Consider the following 14806-nt stretch of genomic DNA (forward strand, 5'->3'; position numbering starts at 1 on the left):
CAAATTTCTTTAGAATTAATTTAAATATAATACAGTCTATCCATTTCAAGTTTGATGACTTTTGACAACTGAACGTGCCCATGGAACCACTACCATGTTCAAGAACATCTCCAGCACTCCAAAATATCCTCTTGAGCCCCTTTGCTGACAATCCCCCTGCCACGCCCTGTCGATCTGTCCCAGGTACTCAATGATCTAGTTCTTTTCACTAGGGATTAGGTTGCCTCATCTAGTAATTTGCATAAGTGGATCCACAGAGTATATACTCTTTTCATCACTCAGGGTGATGTTTTAATCCATACTGTTGCCATGTATCAGGAATTTGTTTCCTTTTATTGAAGAGTAGTATTCCTTTGAGTGAATATATCACCATTATATCTATTCACTTCGTGATGAACATTTGAATGGTTTTCAAATTGGAAACCATTATGAACAAAGCTGATATTAGCAAGTTCCTTTTGTGGGCATGTGATTTATAAATTCCATTTAAAACTTTTTATAAATTCACAAATTTATTTTGTGAATGTGAATTCATTCACAAATTATGAATAAATTCATAAAGACAAAATTTATTGAAATGTTTAAAAAATGTATTCAAATGTTACAAAAGACTGAAGTACCAGCTTCTCTTCGATTGTTTCCTACAAGAACATCCTTAATATTAGCCACATGCTCTACCAGCTGTATTATTTAATTATCTCATTTAATCTACAAATAGCTTTATGAAGTACTTATTATTTCTTTTATATGACACTTGCAAAATTGGCCAAGCAAATTGGAGTTGACCCAAGGTCAGAGGGAAAGTAAATAGTGGCACCGGGACTAAAAGGAGGCCCCCAGATGTTGGGCTCATTACACTTGGGCTAAATATTCTCTGCCCTTCCTGGTTTCCTGTCTACCTTTCACCCCTGATCTGTGTGCTTGAGGCTGACCCTGGCAACCAGCATTTCCAGGTCTTTCTTGCCAGTGGACTCCAGTGGGTGTAGCCAAACAAATGAGATCAGAAGAGAGAGGGGAGGAATGTGAATGAAAAATTTGCCTGCCATATCAGCAAACAAAGCGTGCTGTGCCATCTGGCCACCAGCCACTACCGACCTTAATAAGTGCATTAAGAAGGAACCTATCTGTTGTTGGAGTAGGAAATGCAAGCCACTGCAGTGTTCTTACCTGGAAAATCCCATGAAGAGAGGAGCGTGGTGGGCTCCCACCATTTCATGGCGTCCCACAGAGTTGGATATGACTGAGCATGCGTGGCTGAACACAAACTGTGGGATCTTAGGTCCACAAACCCTGGCCCACAGCTGTGAAAGCACCAAGTTCCACCCACTAGACTGCCTGGGATTTCTTATCACATCTTAAGATGTCAGTTACCTGGGTGTAAACTTTGTCGAAACACTTCATTATTTGTGTATTTGAAAGATGCAAGAGACTGGATCATAAATATTCTCATCACAAAAAAGAAATGAGAATTATGTGATGGGATGGAGCTAGTTAATGCTCTGGTGGGACTCATTTTGCCATATATAACTGTATCCAATCAACGTGCTGCACACCCTAAACTCACACAGTGTTATATGTCAATTATATCTCAATAAACCTGGAGAAAAAATTTATAAAAAAAGAAAGAAACCTATCTCTTGTATCTTTGGAACCCATCAAAAGCCTAGGGGGACACATTCCCGTGCTGCAAGTTCAAGTGCTACCCAGCTGGGGAAGAAGAAGGCCTGCTTACTCACTGGCCACCTAGCCAAGGATGTCTGCTTTGGCTCCAGCTGCTGAGGAGAACTCCACCCACCTTCACCGGTGCCAGGAGGGCCTGGTCCCTGCCTATACTCACTTCATCCTCAGGAGTGGTTTAGATGAGGAAATCACTGAGGATTTCTTCTTTTCCCCTAATCTAGTCCCACTCTTTCACTGTGTCTTCAAGACCACTGTTGGATGCTGAAAGTACAGGACTTAAAGGAGATGCTGCCCTTCTCCTACTGGTCTCATCTTGTCCAGACGTTACTGCCCTGGGGTTCAGAACCAGAGCGGCTGGGAGGGCACTGGCTGCCTGAGAACCTTTGTCGCCAAGTGCATCCAAGTGCACCGTGCACCTGTGCCTCTCCAGCTCCCTGCAATTTGAATCTGCGGCCCCCGAGCTTCTCAGGTGGTAAGAGAAGAGTAAAGCAGTCCTCTTTGACCTGCAGTAATCTCCAGGGCTGGGAGGATCTGTGAGTTTATCAGCTCATCTGATCAGCTCAACAAAAGAGCAATAATGGTCCAACTCCTTCCTTCCGGAATGCTGAACTTTTTAAAAAAAAATCATGGTTTTACAGTGGAAAACACTCCCCTACACATGACAATAGACCTAGAATTTTTAAAGACTTATGACTACACACAAATTTAAATCCAAAATACAAGCAATGAACTTTTGAAAATATCGTGTATGTAATACAATGTTACACACGCCCCCAAACAGTAGTTTCCTGATCCCTTCCCACGTTCCTTTTTTCCACGGATAACCACTTTCACTGACTGTTTGGCTGTATATCTCCTTATCTCTAAGTAAATATTGACGCTCGGATTTTCCGGAGCCCGACGCTACAGACCGGCCTGCAAAGCTGAAAGTGGAGTGTCTGTGTAGTTCCCCGCCCGCCATTCATCTCCAAGGCAGCGGCCACCTGCAGATCTACACAACCCACCTCACCACTCCACACGGAACCCGCAAAGGGAACTTTGTCAGAACAAATGCCAGGCCAGCAGCTTTGCGATTTGGGGTGAATCGGGTCCCTGGACACCTCAGTAAAGGGTGGGAGCTGCTCGCAGTGAGGCGCTGTGGTCTTCCCAACCTAGCGACCGCCCGCCGCAGTACCTGCCCGCTCCTCTCCTTTCCAATCCCTTTCTGCTTCTGGCTCATCCTCTGTTCTCTTCTGATCTTGGCCCTTCCTCGGATGTTTTCGCCGGCCTCATACCTATCCTTATAACCGCTGAAAGTTTCAAATTATAAAGATCAGAGAGATGCTTCTCAGCACCACGAAAGGAAAACTAGCTATTCATGTCCATCACGGGCCTCATCCGTACTTTTCTCCCGAGCAGTAGAGGACACAAATGTTTCCATCTGCTTACGTCGTGAGACGTCTTCTCGGTGGAGCAGAGTCGCGGCAGAACGAAGGGAACCCAGCCCTCGGCTCCGGACTCCCTTCGGCCCCGGAGCAGCCTGGCCGGGCGGCCCTGGGTCAGGGACCTGGGGTCTCCTCAGACGTCGAAATCTGCGACCTCTTTCGATCTGAGCTTGGGACCAAAGGACGAGATTTCCAGAAGTGAAGGTTCGAATCTTGACCGAACAGAGGCTTTGCGTGTCCAATGGAGACTTAAGAGTGAGAAACTCTGAATAAAATCATAATAAACTGGGACAGGGCCAATAAAAATTCGGAAGAATAGAGAACTTGAATAAAACACAGTTCTTCTCATTCAGGTCTGGAACCCTAGAACCTAAAGCTGTCGAGATTCCCAGCTTATTATTGACATCGCAGCCCCTCCACGTCACCATTTAGTCACAGGGACAACTTTTCTAATTAGAAAGGTTCCACGAGATTTGAACTCGGATCGCTGGATCCAGGGTCCTCACCATTACACCATGGAACTTCTTTGGCATCTACATTCTCTCCACTGCCAGGGAAAGGGTATCTGCTTCTTCAGCCTCCATATGTCCCATTCCTACTCCCAAGACTTGAACACAGTTGACACTCTTCCCTTTGCTTTCTTTCTGCTCCTCTCCTCTGATAGGCTCAGTTCACTCTCACCTCAGAAAATGAGGTAAAATCCACTTTGGGTTTTGTGCCAGGGAAGAGCCCCCTAGCTCTCCATCATCAACCACATATTCTGCTCTGGTTAAGCAGAATGTCCCATCCTGAGGTAAAATTTCTGCAAATAAGAGTGTTATTTGCCTTCTCCTTGCCTTCACTTTTTCTCATTGCTTCAAGAGGGCAGATGGTTGTCCGGGCAGGAGGCGGGACTTCCTGGGTCCCTTAGTTTTCCCATAGTACAGATTACCCTCCAAAGCCGCTGCCACCACCTCTAATCTGTAACATGTAAAGTGTGTCGGCAGTGGAGTGGGAATGGAGGCAGGAGAATACTCCTTTTCTTCATATATTTCTGATTTGGGAGGGGTGAGGTTTTTTTCACAGCAAGTGTATATTTGTTAGATTTGCAATATAAGTAAAAATAACCATTTACATCAAACACTCAGACAAACCAGCTATACTCACCTAGAAGTGAAGTGAACCTCGCTCAGTCTAGTCTGACTTTGTGACCCCATGGACTGGAGCATGCCAGGTTCCTCTGTCCAAGAAATTCTCCAGGCAAGAATACTGGAGTGGGTGGCCATTCCCTTCTCCAGGGGATCTTCCCAACCCAGGGATTTAACCTGGGTCTCTTGCATTGCAGGCAGATTCCTTACCTGCTGAGCCACTAGGGAAGACCCAAACTCACCTGGAGTGACTCAAAATCAACCACATGTTGAGGAGGACATGAGGCACAGCTCTGACACTTAGGCAGTCACAGACTCTTTGGTCAGGTCGATCAAGTCAGTTTCTTTTCCATTTCTTAACATATCAAATCTAGAAATTGCAGTTTTAAAAAAGGCGTACAAATATCAAGGTACCCAAGAGCACTGATTGTTGAATCATAGAGGATGCACATCCAAGTTGTCTTACAGTACAGACGGTACTTATGTACCCAAAATACCACTACATTAAATATTTGCATGTATAATAGGTATAAATCCTATCAGGGCTCAGACTAATAATCTTTACTTCATTGTATCGTAAAAGTGTTTCTTCCCTAAGCAAATACACATAACAGAAAAAATAGCACTGGTTTTTGGCCTGTCAAAAGAGTCAGAGAGATGGCTACTGTTGCCTTGAGACATATTTGTTTCCAGAGACTGGAGAGAGGTTGACTCAAGGAGGAAGGAGGCAAAGGGGAGGCTCTTGTTATGAGGAGGAAGTTCACAGCTCCAGGGTGAGAATATGAATCTTCTTTTTGGAAAATCAAGCTGTTGAGTGGTAATGAACAACACAAAGCCAACGTTTATGAATTCAAGGACCTGAAATGGACTCTGACTCATAAAGGAAGAAAAGAAATCCATAGAAAGTATGTTGAGAGATCACAGAATGGCCAGGAAACCTGGAGAACAGGGCTCTCACAAGGGGCAAGGACAGAATCTGGTGAGGTTAGAACTGGGATGGGTGGAGATGTGTGTTCTTCCCATTTCCTCCAGCCTGCACATCGGTCCTGATCTGCGAGCAGAGAACTGGCAGTGAAGGGTGGTCCAGCTACAACGGAGCAAACTTCAAGAACACTCAGGGAGCAAACTGCAAGAGCAATCACAGGAGCCTTTGTCTTGATTCCGTTTACAGAAATTTCTGGAAGTATCAAGTTAATTCAAGGTGAAATAAATAAGGGTAGAATTCTCCAAGCCAGGCTTCAGCAATATGTGAACCGTGAACTTCCTAATGTTCAAGCTGGTTTTAGAAAAGGCAGAGGAACCAGAGATCAAATTGCCAACATCCGCTGGATCATGGAAAAAGCAAGAGAGTGCCAGAAAAACATCTATTTCTGCTTTATTGACTATGCCAAAGCCTTTGACTGTGTGCATCACAATCAACTGTGGAAAATTCTGAAAGAGATGGGAATACCCGACCACCTGACCTGCCTCTTGAGAAATTTGTATACAGGTCAGGAAGCAACAGTTAGAACTGGACATGGAACAACAGACTGGTTTCAAATAGGAAAAGGAGTTTGTCAAGGCTGTATATTGTCACCCTGCTTATTTAACTTATATGCAGAGTACATCATGAGAAACGCTGGACTGGAAGAAACACAAGCTGGAATCAAGATTGCCGGAGAAATATCAATAACCTCAGATATGCAGATGACACCACCCTTATGGCAGAAAGTGAAGAGCAACTAAAAAGCCTCTTGATGAAAGTGAAAGAGGAGAGTGAAAAAGTTGGCTTAAAGCTCAACATTCAGAAAATGAAGATCATGGCATCCGGTCCCATCACTTCATGGGAAATAGATGAGGAAACAGTGGAAACAGTGACAGACTTTATTTTGGGGGGCTCCAAAATCATGGCAGATGGTGACTGCAGCCATGAAATTAAAAGACGCTTACTCCTTGGAAGGAAAGTTATGACCAACCTAGATAGCATATTCAAAAGCAGAGACATTACTTTGCCAACAAAGGTTCATCTAGTCAAGGCTATGGTTTTTCCTGTGGTCATGTATGGATGTGAGAGTTGGACTGTGAAGAAGGCCGAGCGCTGAAGAATTGATGCTTTTGAACTGTGGTGTTAGATTGAGAGTCCCTTGGACTGCAAGGAGATCCAACCAGTCCATTCTGAAGGAGATCAGCCCTGGGATTTCTTTGGAAGGAATGATGCTAAAGCTGAAACTCCAGTACTTTGGCCACCTCATGCGAAGAGTTGACTCATTGGAAAAGACTCTGATGCTGAGAGGGATTGGGGGCAGGAGGAGAAGGGGACGACAGAGGATGAGATGGCTGGATGGCATCACTGTCTCGATGGACGTGAGTCTGAGTGAACTCCGGGAGTTGGTGATGGACAGGGAGGCCTGGCGAGCTGGGATTCATGGGGTCGCAAAGAGTCGGACAGGACTGAGCCACTGAACTGAACTGAACTGAGAGTTTGTCAAAAGATTCTGAGAATAGTGACAACAATATTCATGATTTCACAGCTGATACCATGATTCATCCAGTAGTTTCTAAACCCAGGCACATCTGACAAGAAATGCTTTCATTCCTCCCATTTTAAAGCAGAAAGAAGGGAGGCACAAGAAATTTTCTTTATTTGTCTAAGGCCACATAAGGACAGAACTATTTTTACAACCCAGATATTGTGCACCCGAGCACAGATAGTTGGATCTCTCTTCTCAGAAGTGGGTGTATCAAGATTTCTCAGTTGTAGGGATGGGAAGAAGACCAAGAAGAGGAGAGAAGGCAAGTGGAGGGAGGGGGGAAAGGTAGAAGCACAAACACTTTTATTCTCTCCTTCCTCCCCTCTCCTTAGGCCTCCTTGATTCTTGCCTGCACCAGCCCTGTCCCTCCTTCCCCACTCTACTACCTGGAGTGGAGCAATGTTCAGCTCTAAGGATTCCTGCCCAAGCCTCCTGGGAGGTCTCCATGCCTTCCTCCCAAACCAGCCTTCCCAGCTTGGTTTTCACCCTTTCCCGCGGCCAGGCGGACCTCACAGAAGGCAGCCTACCCAGACTGCGATGCAGGAACTTCAACCTGCTGGGGCTGCTCCGCGGGGGCCTTTCCATTGCCCACCCCACTGGATGCTGCGGATTCCAAAAACTGGGATAAAGTCTTTTAAAAAAGAACCGTTCACTTTGAAAACTTTTCTGTATTTCCCTTCTCAACGGTCTTCATGGGACGAAGGGCTAAAGACGACAATGTATTCATCCAAGTCTTAGAGCATCGCAGTGAGTGCCCGACTCTGTCGCCGGCGTGAGGACACAGAACGACCATCCCCGCGACCTCTGTGCTTAGTCGCTAAGTCCTGTCCAACTCTTTGCCACCCCATGGACTTGGCCCGCCAGGCTCTTTGTCCAATGGGATTCTCTAGGCAAGAATACTGGCGTGGGTTGCACGCCCTCCTCCAGGGCATAGTCCCAAACCAGGGATTGAACCCGGGTGTCCTGCATTGCAGGCGGATTCTTACCGTCTGAGCCCCAGGGAAGCCCACTCTGGTGGGAATCGCCTGGTGGACACAGGAAACCTAACACAGCCCCGGAGGCCTATGCCAGGGTGGGCAAACTCTCATTCGTTGGGTGCAGGCGAGGACGTGGGAAGAGCCATCATGGGAGCCCCGCCCCCACCCCCCTCCCACCCCCCACCCCCCACCCCCCCTATCCCCCGGGGTGTTCGGCCGTCCTTGGATCTATTTCCGTTCAGGCCCACAGTATTGGAGCCCTGGCTCCTGGTATCTCTGGGGGCTCTGGCATCTGTGGTCGGTAGAGGGCACAGAAGTGGCACCGTTTCCCTGGGGGCAGGGGTCTTATCCTAGGAAGAAGTGTCAACTCCTGAGACTCCAGGAAAAGCCGGTACTGCCTTCTCTGCAGCGTCGGCTGTTAACCCTAAAGGTTTGTGGTTCGAGCCCACCCAGGGACGGTGGGGTGGCATTTTAGAGACCGCCAAAGAGACTCCCTTTGGCCAGGAGAACACCAGAAAGTGCAGTGGCCAGCTGGCATGCAAGAGCACAGGAGTCAGGCACAAAAGAGCAGCGGAGAGGGCGGGTCCCAGGGGATTGGAAGCGTCGATCATTCCCGAAAGCCCAGAGTACTGACCGCCGGCGCTGTGAAAAGGGCCACCGCGGCGCGGGCCCGCAGCGTGGGAGGGGCGGCGTCCACACAGCTGGGCCGCGGAGTTTCCTGACCTCGGACACACCCACCGTCCCCGCCTCCTGGGGCTTCCGAGAGTTCGGCAATCGGCTGGGGCCACCCCTGAGCTCGGGTGCGGAGCTAAGGGTCTGAGGCCTCTGCGTTAGGTGCGGGACCCCGAATGCAGCCTGTGGGGGCCCCAGGGTCCTCACTTGAGGGGAGATGAGGAACTCTAAAGCAGGTCTCTCGGGAACTGGCTTCTCCGCGTTTGAGCGAGCTTGGGGCTTCAAGGTTCCTGTTTGAGTGTTAAAATTAGGTGGTCTAGATGCTGGTGGCAGCATTGGGGATTTCATGAATACAGTGTTAAGTATTGGAGGGTGTCCCGTTTCCGTAGTGTAGTGGTTATCACGTTCGCCTTACACGCGAAAGGTCCCCGGTTCGAAACCGGGCGGAAACAGGTTGCTCTCCTCCACAACCCCATCGCGGAGATTTCTGATTGGTGGAACCACCTCGTCCTGACCCGCACTGGCTCAGTTATGTCCTACTCTTTTCAACCCCATGAACTGTAGCCAGTCAGGCTCCTCTCTCTATGGGATTTTCCCGCTACTTTGCTGGAAACCCATCGGGTCAGTGCAGCTGCCCCCTTCACTCTTGCCTGCCTCCCTGTGTCCTGCAGGGACCATAAAGTGTTCTGTCAGGACACAGAGGTGAAAAGTCCTTCTCTGTGGCTGGTGGAATAGAGAACCAGATGGGAAACGCGTCCAAGGGAGGGGGAGTATCCTCAAGAGCTTTCCAGGACTGTTGAGTGGATGCTGTCAGGTGGGTCTAAGCCCCAGGATAATAATGCCTAGTCTTGTGTTGTTCTGGCCTTGACCCAGTCCCAGGTCCAGTCCGAATTCAAGCACAGAGGCATCCAGCTTAACACACGTATTCCACTCTCCCTCTCTCCAAAGTGGGGTAGTGAACCACCTTTTCTATCTCAGGGAATAGAACCCATGTGGGTTGGGTATTTTTTTCCCCTTGAACTTTCTGATTTGCTGAAATGTAACACAGGAATATAAAAAACATTTAGCTTTAGATAAATTAGTACTCTCCATGCTACGTACAAGAAAAAATTTCAAATTGATAATAAGGATGAATTTTGAATACTTTTAACACTCTAGATAATTCTAATAATTGATATATAATTGCATAGAAAATGTCCTATCATACTCTCAGAGATGACTCCTGGTACGCCTTACCCAGCTTTAATAATTTTAGTCTAAAACCTACTTCATGTTGACTTTCAGATTTTCTAAAAATGTGTAAAATATTGGTACCATACTATTGTAGGTTGTAGAAGTCTTATATTTATTTTCGATTCAAAATCCGAATGAAAGTGAACTGCCTAAATTTCCTGTATTGCTTTGATTCCCTTAAGCAAACTCTAATTCCAAAAATTATTTCCATTTATATAATTCAAAATTATGTGCCACAGAAAATTAAATATACCATATAATTTTTTTCAACGAAGATTAAGTCCTATAATTATAGAAATGATAGTTACCTATATTCCCCTTTCAACATGGGGGTAAATGTTTTTAGGTACCATGTAATATGTGAATATCTGACATGGCAACTCATACCGGCAACCATTTACTCACAGGGACACCCCAGCAGTTACAAAATGGGCAGTGCGAAGCCTCCTCGCAAGGCAGGACTCCGCGGGCTCAGCATCTGCATTTTACTCCAGAGACCCAGAGCACCCGACGAGGGGGAGGCATGGCTGGGCCGCTGCGCCCCTGGCAGGGGCTTGGAGGGCAGAGATGGGCAGAGCCGCCCAGGTCCAGCGAGGATGCCCCGGGTCGGTCCCACACCTGTCCGCCGTGTCCTTGTCAACCAGGCCGCTGAGGGTCGCGGGAGACCTCAGGCGGGTCCTATTAGGGGAGTAAAAAGTGTTCTTCTTCTAACTAGGCAGAAAGGTCCCACCGAGATTTGAACTCGGATCGCTGGATTCAGAGTCCAGAGTGCTCACCATTACACCATGGAACCCCCTCGGGAGACGCCTGGCCTCCACCGCCAGACAACGGTATCCGCTTCTTTAGCCTCCATACGTCCCACCCATAACCTCAGGGCAGTTCTTCTAAGGCCCTGAGAAGACTCCAATACGGTTGACTCCCCTAGGCGCTGAACCCTCTCGCTTTCTCTCCCCTCCTCTCCTTTGATCGACTCAGCTCACTCTCACCTCAGAAAATGAGGTGAAATCCACTTTGGACTTTGTGCCGGGGAAGACCCCCTAGGTCTCTATTACCAACCGCATATTCCGTTTAGGTTACCAGAGTGTCCCATTCGGAGGTAAAATTTCTGCAAATAAGAGTGTTATTTTCCTTTTCTTTCCCTTTTCCCATACCCCAGAGAGGGCAGACGGTCGTCAGGGCAAGAGGCAGGGTTTCCTGGGTCCCTTAGTTTTCTCACAGCGCGGATCACACTCCAAAGGGCCACCACCTCTTACCTGTAACATATAAAGTGTGTCAGCGGTGGAGTGGGAATGGAGGCAGGAGAACTCTTCTTTTATTCTTCATATATTTCTGATTTGGAGAGGGATAAGTTATTCTCACAACAAGTGTATATTGTTAAATTTACAATGTGAGTACAAATAACCATTTAAAGAAAACACTCAGACAAACGAGCTATACTCACTTAAACTGAAGCCAATGTCGCTCAGTCGTGTTCAACTCTTTGTGTCCCTAGGGACTGTAGCCTCCCAGGCTCCACTGTCCAAAGATTCTCCAGCTAAGAATACTGGAGTGGGTGGCCATTCCCTTCTCCAGGGGATCTTCCAAAATCAAGGATTGAACCAGGGTGCCCTGCATTATAGACGGATTCTTACCGTCTGAGCCCCCAGGGAAGCCCACTCTGGTGGAAACCGCCTGGTGGACACAGGAAACCGAAGCACAGCCCCGGAGGCCTTTGCCAGGGTGGGCAAACTCTCATTCGTTGGGTGTAGGCGAGGAAACGGGAAGAGCCATCGTGGGAGCACCCCGGTGTTCAGCTGTGCTTGGATCTATTTCGGTTCAAGCCCGGAAGCTTCGAGGCCTGGATGGCGGTTTCAGCGGGGGCGCTGGCATCTGTGGCAGGTAGGGGCAGGGAAACGGCACCGTTTCTCTGGGGGACAGAGCGCTCACCCCGGGAATGAGTGTCTACTCCAGAGAGTGTCCAAAAAAACCCAGTACCGCTGTCTCTGTGGCGCAATCGGTTAGCGCGTTCGGCTGTTAACCGAAAGGTTGGTGGTTCGAGCCCACCCAGGGACGTGGGGTGACATTTTAGGCACCACCAAAGAGAACTCCCTTTTGCCAGGAGGACACCGGAGAAGTGATGCGCACAACGGACTTTCAGAGAAACACAACAGGAGTCAGGTGCAAAGGAACAGCGGGGAGGGCGCGTCCCGGGTGGATTGGAAGCGTCGGTCATTCCTGAGAGCCCCGAGCGCTGATCGCCGGCGCCGAGAACAGGAGCACCGAGGCGCGGGTCCGCAGCCATGGAGGGGCGGCTTCCACACCGCTGGGTTTCGGGGGTCACCTGGGCCTCGGGTGCACCCACCGTCCCCGCCTCCTGCGGCTTCCGGGAGCTGGGGAGACGGCGGGGGCGACCCCTGAACTCAGGGTGCGCACCTGAGGATCTGAGGATTCTGCGTTGGGTGCGGGGCCCCGAAGGCAACCTGTGGGGGCCCAGGGGTCCTCACTTCAGGGGAGAGGAGGAACCCTAAAGCAGGGCCCTCGGGAGCCGCCGTCTCCGTGCCTGAGAGAGCTTGGAGCTTCAAGGTTCCTCTTTGAGTGTTAAGAGTTGGTTGTGTGATTACTGGTGGCGGGACCTCGAATTTCATGGATACAGTGTTCAGGACCCGAGCTTGTCCCGTTTCCGTGGTGTAGTGGTTATCACGTTCGCCTCACACGCGAAAGGTCCCCGGTTCGAAACCGGGCGGAAACAGGTTTTTTCTCTTTCTTTTTGACCCCTGAGATGTGTCTTCTCATTGGAAAAACCAACAGGCGCGAAAGGCACGGGGTGATGCAGAGGACGCAGCTGGAGGAAGACTTGGTGACCACCTGGAAGTCTCTTTATTCAGCGCTAGCAGAGGCCCCGGAGCCGCGTCAGAGATCTGGAGGTGGACGGAACCGCTCATCACCCGCCACTCATCACCGAGCCTGACGACAAAGAAAACCGAGGTTCTCAAGGAGAGCAAGACCTGGGCTCGGCAGCACACAGCGCTACAGCTAGACCAGGAGGGACCCAGTCCGCTACTTTGTGTCCTTGCCCCAGAGCAAAAGCGACGCCCAGGAAAGGAGACGTGAAGGGCGATGAGCAGCGGGGGCACGGCTGGGAGCCTTGCACAGCTGCACACAGCCCTGGGCCGCGGCGACATTGCCTTTCCTGCTTTCTGAGTTTCTGAAGGGTCATCTTCCACCGACCTTTCACCTGGAGAAGCTAAATAAGCCATTTGTCTACAGCTCCATGGTGATCTAGTGGCTAGGATTCGGCGCTCTCACCGCCGCGTCCCGGGTTCGATTCACGGTCAGGGAAAACTTTCTTTCTTTCAGCGTCTGCACTCACACAAGTTTCTCTCTTCCTGCTCACACAAGTCTCTGTCTTCCTGCCCAGATGGGAACTGTATTTTGCTTAAAGGTCCAGTGCAGAACATTTCTGCACAGAGTTTCTAAATGCCACTGAGTCCCGGCTTCAAGGTCCTGGACCTCAGGCTGGCTGTTGGAGCTGAGATGCCGCGAACAGCCCGGGCTGGCCAGCTCTGGCCTCCACTCTTCTCCTGGCATGGTTAAACCCAGAGTCTTACTTAACAGACTTTTCACTCAAAGAGAATGTGAGGCTTCAGTTCCAAAAATTCATTAAAATCCGAAACCAAAAGCTTTTGTAAGATACCAAAGTTTGCAAGAATACGAACATCCTATATTCTGTACCTAAGTGCCCAGTTAACATCACACTCTTTCTTTATATAAGTCATGACATCACTTGATAGTAACGTGCCGATATCTCGGGATTGTTCCTTTCCTTTGGCGTCCCTCTCAAAGCTAACTTCTGTGGGACCTGTCTTCCAAGGCCAGGGAACAGCTGTACCGTCCGGAAGAGGGCCCTCTTGGCCCTTCAGGAACCTGGAATCCCTTCTCTTTAGGATGTAGAGAAGGTATATGTGTGTTAGTCGCTCAGTCCTCTTGGACTTTTGGCCATCCCTTGGACTGTAACATTCCTCTGTCCATGGGCCAGCGAAGCTCAAAACAAACACAACAACAATGCATTGGCCAGGATCGAACGAACCCGGGTCTCCCGCGTGGGAGGAGAGAATTCTACCACTGAACCACCAATGCCACTATAGAGAGCATATTTGCAGGGATAGCCTAGATGGAGTTTTATTCCGGTCTTTCTCAAGTGCAGGCCACTCATGCCCTGTGCTTATAGGACGGTCTAGGCTTTCATCCTTTGCTCTCTGCTGCACCAGCTGCCCTCTGCCCTCTGGCCTCCTGCGGGTTGCTTTGGCGGGCACTCAGGTGTACTTTGGATCTGAGTGTTGGAACCGCCTGCTGCTCATGCTCACTGGCCCAGTCTTGTCCAAAACTCTTTTCAACCCCTTGGACTGTAGCCCACCAGGCTCCTCTGTCCTTGGGATTTCCACGCTCCTTTGCTAGAAACCCATCGAGGCAGTACAGCTGCCCCCTTGGCTCTTGCCTGGCTTTCTGCGCCCTGCAGGGAGCATAAAGTGTTCTTTCAGGACACAGAGGTGAAGAATCCTTCCCTGTGGTTGGAAGATGAGAGAACCAGATGGGAAATGCTGCAAAGGGGAAGAGGGGAATATTCTCAGAAGCTTCCCAGAACTGCTGTGTGGGTGCTGTCGGTTGGGTGGCTGGCCTATGACAATAAGGCTTAGTCTTGTGTTCTGGCCTTGACCCAGTCCCTGGTCCAGTCTGAATTCAAGCACAGAGGCACCCTGCTTTCCCACACATATGTCATTCTGCCTCTCTCCAAGGGGAGTTCTGAACCACCTTTTCTATCTCAGTGAAGAGCAACCATGTGGGTCTTTTCCTTTTTTTTATCCCTTTAACTTTGTTTTGCTGAAATGTAACTCAGGAATATAAAAAGGTTTAGCTTTAGATAAATTAGTGCTCTCCATGCTACAAACAAGAATAAAATTCAACTTGACTATAAGGATGAATCTCGAATACTTGTACACTCTTGAAAATTCTAATAATTCATGTGTAATTACATAGAAGATGTTTGTCCTGTCATGCTCCCAGAGATGACTTTCGGTATGCACCACACTATTTTTATAATTTTGGTCTAAAAACTACCTCATGGTTACTTTCAGACTTATTATTATTTATAAAATTTAAAATTATGTGCTCCAGTAAATTAAATATACCATATAATATCTTTTAAA

At 48.7% G+C, this 14806-nt stretch overlaps 4 non-coding genes across 4 annotated transcripts; 3 read left to right on the top strand and 1 right to left on the bottom strand.

Annotated features, from left to right (window-relative positions):
• The first annotated feature begins 8769 nt into the window (after positions 1-8769).
• On the top strand, positions 8770-8842 carry TRNAV-UAC. The gene has a single exon. It is a non-coding gene; the product is annotated as a tRNA-Val (tRNA).
• A 1502-nt stretch (positions 8843-10344) lies between these two features.
• On the bottom strand, positions 10345-10416 carry TRNAQ-CUG. Its single transcript has one exon. It is a non-coding gene; the product is annotated as a tRNA-Gln (tRNA).
• Positions 10417-11601: 1185 nt separating this feature from the next.
• TRNAN-GUU lies at positions 11602-11675 on the top strand. Its single transcript has one exon. It is a non-coding gene; the product is annotated as a tRNA-Asn (tRNA).
• A 603-nt stretch (positions 11676-12278) lies between these two features.
• On the top strand, positions 12279-12351 carry TRNAV-CAC. Its single transcript has one exon. It is a non-coding gene; the product is annotated as a tRNA-Val (tRNA).
• The last annotated feature ends 2455 nt before the right edge of the window (positions 12352-14806 follow it).

Source organism: Bubalus bubalis, chromosome 6, assembly GCF_019923935.1.
Source record: "Bubalus bubalis isolate 160015118507 breed Murrah chromosome 6, NDDB_SH_1, whole genome shotgun sequence".
In the NCBI taxonomy this organism is placed as follows: Eukaryota; Metazoa; Chordata; class Mammalia; order Artiodactyla; family Bovidae; genus Bubalus; species Bubalus bubalis.